The sequence below is a fragment of the Capricornis sumatraensis genome, chromosome 16, assembly GCF_032405125.1.
Source record: "Capricornis sumatraensis isolate serow.1 chromosome 16, serow.2, whole genome shotgun sequence".
Lineage (NCBI taxonomy): Eukaryota > Metazoa > Chordata > Mammalia > Artiodactyla > Bovidae > Capricornis > Capricornis sumatraensis.
Genome location: NC_091084.1, coordinates 74,922,527 through 74,934,242, shown reverse-complemented (window position 1 = coordinate 74,934,242; position 11,716 = coordinate 74,922,527).

The window sequence follows — 11,716 nt, the reverse complement described above, 5'->3', positions numbered from 1 at the left end:
AGGGCCGTGGGGATTTAGCAACAAAGGGCCCCCTCCTTCACAATCCCTGTTTAGTAGCCAGGAAGCTAGATAAACAGACCGGCTTAGTTATTACAGGAAGTGTCTTCGACCAGGTTTGTCTGCCAAGGCTCTCCGCCACTTACCTAGGGTTTTGGGGGAGGGGGACACCGGTGTGACCTGCAGGGGCCTCCCCCGGGGATGTTCTCACCCCGTGCCACTAGCACAGGCTCGGTTGGATCAGTCCCCAGATGTGTATTGATTATGGGATTAGTGCGGAAACACGTTTAGTTCTTTCATTGATTTCTCCAGCATCTAAGTTTGCAAAAGATTTGCTTTTATACCAGTTGACAGGGATGAGCTGAGCTGTGCTGTTCTAAGTTGCTTCAGTCGTGCCTGGTTCTTGGGGACCTCATGGATTGTGTAGCCCACCAGGCTCCTCTGTCCACAGGATTCTCCAGGCAAAAATACTGGAGTGGGTGCCCGTGCCCTCCTCCAGGGGATCTTCTCGGCCCAGGGATCAAACTGGCGTCTCTTATGCCTCCTGCATTGGCAGGTGGGTTCTTTAGCGCCTCCTGGGAAGAGGCCACCTCCAAAACACATCCTTCTCACTTACTACAGCATCCGGGGATGGCTCTTGAAGGAATAGGAAGGATAGGTTTGTGGGGGAGGGCACCTTGCAGGAAGCCCATGTTGTCTTTTTTTTTTTTTTTAATAATTTCGTTTATTTATTTATTTTGACCTCGCTGCGAGGGTTTTTTCTCTGGTTGCGGAAGCCCGTGTACGGGCTTCTCATTGCAGGGGCTTCTCCTGCTGTGGCGCTCGGGCTCGCGAGGCGTGGACTTAAATACCTGCGGTTCACGGGCTCAGTAGCTGCAGGTCCGGGGCGCCAGAGGACAGGCTCAGTAGCGTGGCTCACAGGCCTTTCCTGGGTCAGGGATTGAACCCTGCACTAGCGGGTTGAATCCTTCTTGAATCCTCCTGCACTAGTGGAAGGATTCTTTACCACTGAGCCACCAGGAAAGCCTCCCATGTTATCTCTGATGGAGCCCTTGGAAGAGGCCAGAACTGATGTCCTTCCTAATGGCATTTGTTGCTGGTGTTGTTTAGTTGCTCGGTCACGTCCAGCTCTTTGCAACCCCATGGACTGTAGCCCACCAGGCTCCTCTCTCCATGGAATTCTCCAGGTAAGAATACTAGAGTGAAAGTGAAAGTGAAACGCTCAGTGTGTCCGACTCTTTGCGACCCCATGGACTATAGCCCACCAGGCTCCTCCCTCCCTGGGATTCTCCAGGCAAGAATACCAGAGTAGGTTGCCATTTCTTTTTCCAGGGGATCTTCCCCACCCAAGGATTGAATCCAAGTCTCCTGCATTGTGAGCAGATTCTTTACCACCAAGTCACCATGGACGCCCTCCTAATGGTATACCAGAGGAGGGGAAAAAAAATCCCCAAAGTTTGAATACCCCCCAAACATATTCTTTTTGCTCTAGAGAATAACTAAATCCTCACAGAAAAAGAACAAAAAGGGAAGGTCAAGCAGGCAATACATAGCTATTACCTAGATTCAGCAGCTGGACCAGTACAGGAGTTGAGTCAGACCGATGTTGCCACATCCTGGCTGTGTGACCTTGAGCAAGGTGCTTTACCTCTCTGAACCTCAGCTTCCTCATCTGTTAAACAGAGATCATTCCAGTGACCTGCTTTTCCAGGAAGAACATGTGTGCAGTCTGGAGCATCCGTCTTCACAGGAGCTTAAAGAAAGATCGTTCCCTTCCCACCCCTTCCAAGCCTCACCTGGAAAGAATCTCCACCCTTTAACTGCTCTTCGGCTTCTAGCATCCCTTACTGTGTTTAAGCTCTCATCCTTTCAGGAATGTTTACTTATTATAGGACATGTCCTTGGCCAGAGCCCCTCTGACACAGGCAAATCTCGTTCATTTTCTGTTAACCCAGCAGCCAATTCCTGCCCCACGCTGACTGCCCACCCACCCTCTTCCCTAAGACGCCGCATTGGCTTTAGGGTCTTAGCAGAGAATTCCCTGTCTACCAGGGCAAAAACACTGCTCCTCTGAGCCCTCACAGTCCTGAAGGCCCAGAGCTCTATCCCCAGGCCTCAAAGTCATTAATTCTTTCAGCAAACACCAGCTGATGGCCTACTGTATGTAGCTTGGCATGCTGGTTACTGGGAATTCAGATGTGAAAGTGCCATACAAGGGCCACCCCCGGCATCCCCCACTCCGGTGGGCAGGGTCAGACAAGGCCTGTGGCACAGGAGGGTCCTGGTCCAAGGCGGGTGGTGAGCTGCAGCATTTCTGGAGCAGGGAGTCTGCTGAGTCAGGGCGTATTTACACAAGCCTCCCTCCACTGCCTGGTGGCCCTGGACACACCCCTTCACCTGGCTAAACCCCGGAGTTCCCCAGATTTTATGAAGAGCCTCCTAGGAGGCAGGCTCTGGGCTGGGCTGTGGAGGAAGAACAGCCAAGTCCCAACAGCACCCTTGGAGTCCAGCAGGCGGGGCAGGGGGAGATCGTATCACTTCAGTTACGAAAGGAAGGGTGACAACAGAGCGGCCCCTCCCCTGGCCTGGCCCCCTCATGGAGAGAAGTGCCATCAGGGAGGGGGTGGCATTGAGAAGCACACAGCAGGTCTCCAAAGTGGTGCTGGGGCCACAAAGCATCCAGCGCCCTTGTATCCAGAGAGGATACGTCCCACTCTGAGGATGCTCGGAATGCGAGAACACAGGAACAGGTAGCCGTGCCCCGAGATGCTACTCTTCTCAAAGTGGGTTTCCGTTCCAAGTCCCCACCAAGACGGAGGGAGTGACAGCTTGGGGACAACTGACCAGAAGGGGCTGGGAGCCCCAAGCCGCACCCTGATGGCATTCCTCCCGCCCCCGCTGTCTGCCGCATGCTGACCCCTCTCTCATTTGGGGGCTGGAGCTCACCTCCAGGCTCCGGCCCGTTCCCAGCCAGGGAATTTGAAGTATACGGCTTTCCAGCAGCCATACTCCCTCACTGGCATCTAGGTATTAGGTTGGCTTCTGGTATAACCAGCTACGTGTATACATTACTGTGTACGAACGCGTGTTCTTCTCTATCTGCACACCCACATGTATGCACACACCCTGCACAAGGTGAACACTGAATAAATATTTGCTGGATGGAATTGTTGAGCAGATATATGTATGCATCTGTTATGAATATGTAAGCATCCAGTATGCATAGAGAGATAGACACATGTGGTTTTGTATACAAGGTTAGAGATCAGTTTATATGAGTGCGCAGACACACATAACTTTATTTCCAGTTGGCATCAGGCAGTCAGCTGGCATCTGGTATAAACTAACTGTTCCTGCAGTTGGTCCAAGCATGTAATCTGGATGTACAGAGTAAAAACTGGAGTTGCTTTTTTTTTCTTCTTTTTCTTCAAAATGTTGAATATACAACTTGCGAGACTTCTGATAAAGATTACATAAATGTGATCAACTTGTACCCTAACTGTTAACTTGGAATTTCCAAAATTAACCATAAAAAAATAACACAGGGCTCTCAGTCCTTCCAGAAGGAACTAGGAAGCCCAGCTCTGAAGAATCGCTGTATTTAGACATGACAGTGAAAGTCACTCGGTTGTGTCCGACTCTTCGTGACCGCATGGACTATACAGTCCATGGAATTTCTCCAGGCCGGAACATGGGAGTGGGTAGCCCTTCCCTTCTCCAGGGGGTCTTCCCAACCCAGGGATTGAACCCAGGTCTCCCACACTGCAGGCGGATTCTTTACCAGCTGAGCCACAAGGGAAGCCCAAGAATACTGGAGTGGGTGGCCTAACCCTTCTCCAGTGGATCTTCCCGACCCAGGAATCCCAGAGCCAAATTCCACTGTCTTTACTGAACCGCTTTAGCCTTGGAGGCATCATTTCATCTCATCCTCACAGCACCCTCTGAACCAGTGTCACGCTCACTACGAGGATGCTCAGCAAGGCCTGGAGAGATCAGTGACTGATGCCAGGCCATCCTGCTCATAAGTGATGGAGCTCGTTTGTCAGCTTTCTTAACAAGAAGCCATAACAAAGTACCACACGCTGAGTGGCTTGAAACAACAGAAACTTACTCTCGTCCAGTGCTGGGGCCAGGAGTCCAAACTCAAGGTGTCAGCAGGGCCATACTCTCTGCTATGGAAAGGGCCCTCCTTTGCCTCTTGCCACTCCTGGGCAGCGCCGGCAGCTGCTGAGATTCTTTGGCTTGCGGGTCCGACACTCCATCTCTGCCCCCATCTCACAGGGCCTTCGCCCCTGCGTGTCTGTGTCTAGATTCCCACCGCTTACAAGGGTGCCAGGCATGGACTTAGAGCCCACCCTAATCCAGGCTGATCTCATCTTAACTCACGACACCTGCAATTACACCTCTGTCCTCACAAGGTCACATGCACAAGTTCCAGGTGGGCGTGAATTGGGAGGGGACCCTACGCAGCCCCGCTCACCTAGGACTTGAGCCAGGTCTGTGTGGCTCTTGCATCCCTGCCCTCCCCAGTATAACCGGGCCCGGTCCTGCCTTTGTGGCAGCGCCCTCTGGCTGACCTTTCCTTTTCCGTCTAAGTCAGGGTCACACGCAACCCAGAGGAACACAAGCAGCTGTTTGCCCTCCCTTGCAGTGGTGGCCGAATTGCACAAGAGGCATTCACATGTGCCGAAGTTCGGAGCGGGGAGGGGCGGACAGGGAGGGGAGGGCCCCTGGTGACAGCTGGCCCGGAAACATCCTCCCGGAGTCCTGCCGTCCAGCTTCGGTCTGCTGTCCCTGCAGGTCCCCGGAACACAGCGTCCTCTCCACGCATCCCTCCTCATCCCCCTCCAGCTGCTCCCTGCCATCCCAGACACGTGCTCCCCTCTCCGCAGGATCACACTCAGGAAGCTGCAGTGGAGACCCCGTAGCTTTGGGAATCGAGCCGGAGCAGCAGCCAGGGACGGGCACCCAGAGAGGTCCTGGGCTCATCTGCGGAAAGCTTGTAGCTCCGCCCCTGCCGTCCCCTGGGAAAAGCGGAAGAAGGAAAACCAGGTGAGGCGCGTCCCTGGGTCACCCACGGAGAGCTCTGCAGGGGCTGCCCGCAGGGACCGGGGGCTGACAGCACTGGGCCCCTGGGCGCCTGTTCAGCTGTTGCTCTGCTTGTGGTGGCGTCACAGTTGTCAGCAGTGCCACCACTCACCGTACAGTGTTGGGCGTTCTGCAGGCTGACTCTTGGGGTCTGACTGCCGGACCTGGCCCTTCCTCACTGGGTGACCGTCAACAAATTAACTGACCTCTCCTTGCCTATGCCCTCTTCTGTAAAAGGGGCAACTATAGTATCAGCCTTACATAGGGATGATAATTAAGCAAGTGTCTGCACATAAAATGCTTCGCATAATAACAGGTGCTTAGTAAACATCCTTTAGGGGTCAGCCATTCTCATCATGAACATCGTCACTACTATTGGTCCTTGTAAACTGACATGCAGCAAGATGAGGGAGTGAGGCAGAGAGATTCTGGGTCACCGGCTTATCACGGTTTCCATACGTGGCCTTGTTTTTGCAGATTTGGATTTTTATAGAGTAGGAGCTCAGTTGGTAGGAGAATCTGCCTGTGAATACAGGAGACTTGGGTTCGACCCCTGGGTCAGGAAGATTCCCTGGAGAAGGCAATGGCCACCCACTCTAGTAACCTTGCCTGGGAGATCCCATGGAGCGAGGAGCCTGGTGGGCTATAGTCCATGGAACCGCAGAGTCAGACGCAATGAGCGACAGCAGGCACACAGGATACAGTGAAATCCACTAACTCTCAGCACCAGTGGTTCCAGTCCTGCCCAAGTCACATCACTTGCCTGCACCTCTGGTTCCTCATCTGTAAAATGGGATAACAATTCATACCTCCGGAGAATTGTTCGGAGAATTAGAAACAGTGAGCATGATCGTCTGGCACGTGGCAGAAACACAGTAAACGGTGGTGACGGTTCTTATTCAGCGTCCTCTCACCTTCTAAGGTAAACGTGTGGAAGCTCCAGGTGGTGGCCTCCGGGGAAGGGGATTCTAGAGAGCAGAGTTAAAGGGTGACTGTCACGCACACCCACCCCTCCCCTCCACCCCTTCTATCTTCTAGTCCGTGTGTGTAACAGAGGGGATCGGGTGCAGAGCATCACACAGGGGGTCGCGGGCCAGAACCAGGCACTGACTGCCAGCCTGGGGCTCGATGTCTGGAAGCCCTGAGGGAGAGTGGGGAAGGATGAGGAAGCAGGCCTCTGAGGGGTGAGCACTCATAAATTCATTGGCAAGTAATTTACGGCAGCCAAGTGTAACACCTAATGCCTGCCCGTGTGAGAGGTTAATGGGGAAGGTTAAGGGGCACAGGCCAGCTGATTTATGGGCCTGGCCAGAGGCTTTCATCCTGGCCAAGGCTCTGGCTCCAGAGACGGGGCTGGGGGAGAGAGAAGGGACGAGAGCAGACCAGGTTGCTGGAGGGTACAGAGGGAATGTGGGGGAGAAGGAGCCTCCAGGAGAAGTGTGATCGGAGAAGGGAGGGAACAGCGTAGAAAAAATAGACAGAAAGGGATCAGGGCAAGCAGGGTACCATTATACACATGCCTGCAAGGCAGCAGTCATAGAAACCACTTGTTCCAAGGCTTGTCTCAGGTGTAGCCATCACATGACAGGTTTCAGAACAGTGTGCGTCCATCGGCACGGCCAGAAAAACCAAATGTTAACAAAGACATTCAGCGATGCCAACCGGGGGATGATTGATACTTGCAAAGAGGAAAGTGATTGACAAATAAGTTCATCATCAACATAATATTACAGTCTGTGGCCAAACCGCGCTAGGAGACAAAAGGCCTTGAGTCCAGCTGCTGGCTCCAGTGCTTACTCGCCGAGTGTCAAGAGTCTCGGTTCCCCGGCCAGTCAGTGGCAATGCTCATGCCTACTGCCAAGGGTGCTTCTGTGCATTCAGCGATCACCTAGCCGGGTGACCCCTCCTGGAGAGGGTGAGAGGCAAGGGCTGGGTCTGAAGGGATACCAAGGGCAGTTCACACCTTTTAAAGTTAACACCAAAAAGGGCAGGGAGTAGTCATCAGTCAGTCACCCCCCTGGCACCGGGAGGGTATTCACAGGGCAGATGAACCTGCACGAGGGCCCCCGCCTCCTAAAACAGACTGATTTGGTCACATTCAAGATTAAATACGACAAAATGAAGGCTGAGAAGATTTTTTGGAGACAACCCAATAGGTACCCTGCTTCCTGAACACCAGGCCCAGAAATTCCTGGGAGCCCAGGGCAGGGCCAAAACTGGCCATCCCAATAAGAAACCCAGACCTCACACACCAAGACTCCAGAACCCACCCAGCCCTGTCCCACCCACCCGTCCATGCAGGCCTCCAGCCCCCAGGTGGCGCCACAGTGAGGAAGCTGGGGTGAGAGAGGCCAGGTGATCTGCCCCAGGTTGCACAGCCTGTTGGTATGAGCTGAGCTAAGCCAAGAATCTGGTTTCTCCTGTCTAAATTCAGATGCTCCTCCTGTGCGCGGTTCCTTGGCTGCTGAGCCCCTGCACGTTGCCATCGGTTCACAGAGGGCCCAGCATCACTGGCGGGAAAAGGCAGGGATGGGGACAGTCTTGCTGGATGCCCCTCACCGCCTCTAGAGTGTCCCCACTCCCCCCTCCCCCCTGCCACCGCCAAGGACCACCTCCCCCTTGCCTGGGTCCCTCCCTCTCTGCTCTCTTCCCCTCCCTCTGCTAAATCCCTCTGGAGGAATTCTGTGTCTTGAGCCCCTGCAAGCCCATCCCCATCCCCCACACCCTGTTCTAGCCCCCACAAATGCCAGCTTTCCCACATGGAGGTGGGGCACTCCTCCTGATTCAGACCCTCCAACCCCCCTCCCCACACCAGTCATCTAACTCCATTCCTGGGTGGGGGCTGTGTTCACAGTCTGGGGCAGGGCAGTGGGGATGGACAGGCCATTGGTACCCCAGGCGCACACGTCCACATGCACACAGGCCTTCAGTTAGAGCAAATTCCCACACCCATGTGAATACACACATGTGCAGATGTGTGCACACATGTAGATAACCCCATAGACACATGAACCCTCGCAAACGAGGCTGGCTCATGCCTCTCTCTCGACACAGTTTCAATCCACAAAATGTCAGCCGGCATCCACAAGTAACTTAAAATTCTATTAAAATGTTGACTGCAGACTCACCAGAAAAGGAAGATCATATTCGTACGGTATTAGGTGGAAAAATACCTTCAAGACTCTCTTTCCCCAACTCCTAGACCTGGTAGCTTCCTCCGAAGCCTCCCTTCTCTGACTCCAACCCCCAAACCTGCCCCTCTCACCCATAGGCCGCACCTCCACCCTTTCTCTATGTTCTCCTGCTTTCTATGTCTCTGCAGCCTTTCCCATAGAAGTCTGCCCAGTTTCTCCAGCTTCTCTGCCCCCTGTCTTCCCTCCACACTTACTGATCCACACAGTAGGGTAGGGCAGGGTCAGATCTTTGTGTTTTACACACACACACAAATACAGATGACCTTGTGAGTTATACAGCCAACAAAAACGAGACCAGGAGCTGACTGTGGCTCAGATCATGAACTCCTTATTACCAAATTCAGACTCAAATTGAAGAAAATAGGGAAAACCGCTAGACCATTCAGGTATGACCTAAATCAAATCCCTTATGATTGTACAGTGGAAGTGAGAAATAGATTTAAGGGCCTAGATCTGATAGACAGAGTGCCTGATGAACGATGGACTGAGGTTCGTGACATTGTACAGGAGACAGGGATCAAGAGCATCCCCACGGAAAAGAAATGCAAAAAAGCAAAATGGCTGTCTGGGGAGGCCTTACAAATAGCTGTGAAAAGAAGAGAGGCGAAAAGCAAAGGAGAAAAGGAAAGATATAAGCATCTGAATGCAGAGTTCCAAAGAATAGCAAGGAGAGATAAGAAAGCCTTCTTCAGCGATCAATGCAAAGAAATAGAGGAAAACAACAGAATGGGAAAGACTAGAGATCTCTTCAAGAAAATTAGAGATACCAAGGGAACATTTCATGCAAAGATAGGCTCAATAAAGGACAGAAATGGTCTGGACCTAACAGAAGCAGAAGATATTAAGAAGAGGTGGCAAGAATACACGGAAGAACTGTACAAAAAAGATCTTCACGCCCCAGATAATCATGATGATGTGATCACTAACCTAGAGTCAGACATCTTGGAATGTGAAGTCAAGTCGGCCTTAGAAAGCATCACTACGAACAAAGCTAGTGGACGTGATGGAATTCCAGTTGAGCTGTTTTAAATCCTGAAAGACGATGCTGTGAAAGTGCTGCACTCAATATGCCAGCAAATTTGGAAAACTCAGCAGTGGCCACAGGACTGGAAAAGATCAGTTTTCATTCCAATCCCAAAGAAAGGCAATGCAAAAGAATGCTCAGACTACCGCACAATTGCACTCATCTCACATGCTAGTAAAGTAATGCTCAAAATTCTCCAAGCCAGACTTCAGCAATCATGAACCGTGAACTCCCTGATGTTCAAGCTGGTTTTGGAAAAGGCAGAGGAACCAGAGATCAAATTGCCAACATCTGCTGGATCATGAAAAGAGCAAGAGAGTTCCAGAAAAGCATCTATTTCTGCTTTATTGACTATGCCAAAGCCTTTGACTGTGGGGATCACAATAAACTGTGGAAAATTCTGAAAGAGATGGGAATACCAGACCACCTGACCTGCCTCTTGAGAAATCTGTATGCAGGTCAGGAAGCAACAGTTAGAACTGGACATGGAACAACAGGCTGGTTCCAAATAGGAAAAGGAGTACGTCAAGGCTGTATATTGTCACCCTGCTTATTTAACTTCTATGCAGAGTACATCATGAGAAACGCTGGACTGGAAGAAACACAAGCTGGAATCAAGATTGCCGGGAGAAATATCAATAACCTCAGATATGCAGATGACACCACTCTTATGGAAAAAAGTGAAGAGGAGCTAAAAAGTCTCTTGATGAAAGTGAAAGAGGAGAGTGAAAAAGTTGGCCTAAAGCTCAATATTCAGAAAATGAAGATCATGACATCTGGTCCCATCACTTCATGGGAAATAGATGGGGAAACAGTGGAAACAGTGTCAGACTTTATTTTTTGGGGCTCCAAAGTCACTGCAGATGGTGACTGCAGCCATGACATTAAAAGACGCTTACTCCTTGGAAGAAAAGTTATGACCAACCTAGATAGTATATTCAAAAGCAGAGACATTACTTTGCCGACTAAGGTCCGTCTAGTCAAGGCTATGGTTTTTCCTGTGGTCATGTATGGATGTGAGAGTTGGACTGTAACGAAGGCTGGCACTGAAGAATTGATGCTTTTGAACTGTCGTGTTGGAGAAGACTCTTGAGAGTCCCTTGGACTGCAAGGAGATCCAACCAGTCCATTCTGGGATTTCTTTGGAAGGAATGATGCTAAAGCTGAAACTCCAGTACTTTGGCCACCTCATGCGAAGAGTTGACTCATTGGAAAAGAGTGTGATGCTGGGAGGGATTGGGGGCAGGAGGAGAAGGGGACGACCGAGGATGTGATGGCTGAATGGCATCACGGACTCGATGGACGTGAGTCTGAGTGAACTCCGGGAGATGGTGATGGACAGGGAGGCCTGGCATGCTGCGATTCATGGGGTTGCAAAGAATCGGACACGACTGAGCGACTGGACTGAACTGAACAAGGCGACCACATCCTACCCTGGGTCTGGACCCTCATGCCTTCCTTCTGCCCGCCTGGTTTCCAGGCTGCAGTACTGAAATGGGGGAGGAGAATTGGGCAGAGCATCACAAGACCTGGCCCTGTACCTGCTTTGTCACTTCCTGACTGTGTGAGTCCAGAGGGGTCACTCAGATTCCCCAGGAGGCCATGCATCTGAGAAGTGAGATGAGCACAGCCTTTCCATCCCAGTCCAAACCCCAGTGCCAACTCAGCCACCTCCTCGCTGTGTGTCTTTAGGCAAGCACACAACCTCTCTGAGTTTTCCCTTCTTCGTTATGAAATGGTATAGAATGACAACAACGTGATGGGTTTCTGTGAAAACTACAGAAAGTAAACTATTGCAGGATCATGAATATAAATATTCGGGAAGTATTTATTCAGACACAGGGGCCTCAAGTTTCCATTTCTGATAAGACCTTCTATTTGCAACAGAGCACTCACTCTATCAGAAGCCAGGGGGGTGGGCTTAGGTTGTGTGGGGCAGAACAGCACAGATTTCAGTGAAACATTCCAGGGTCAGAATCCCAGCTCTGCCCTTCCTGTGTGCCCTTTGTCAAAACTCCTGGCCCCTTCTCTGCCTCAGTTTTCCTATCTGGAACATGGGGATAATCATAAGATCATTCTGAAGATGATCTATTCATTCAGATGAAAAATAAAATATTTTCCAAACACCTATTCTGTACCAAGCCCCTCTCCAGGCCATGGTGTATGAACAAACAGACAATTTTCTTGTCATTGTAATAGGAAAGATGTATAGTAGACAAAGTAAGAAGATACATGAACCAGATCATTACAGCTAGTGACAAGTGTTGTGAAGAATTAAAGCAGGTGAGGGGCAGTGAGTCCCCAAAGAGGGAGCTAATTTTGACTGGTGGTGTGGGGGGGAGGGGTGGCGCAGAGGAGGGAATTCATGGGATAAGTGGAGAATTGGGTCTGATCCATAATAGGTGCTCAATAA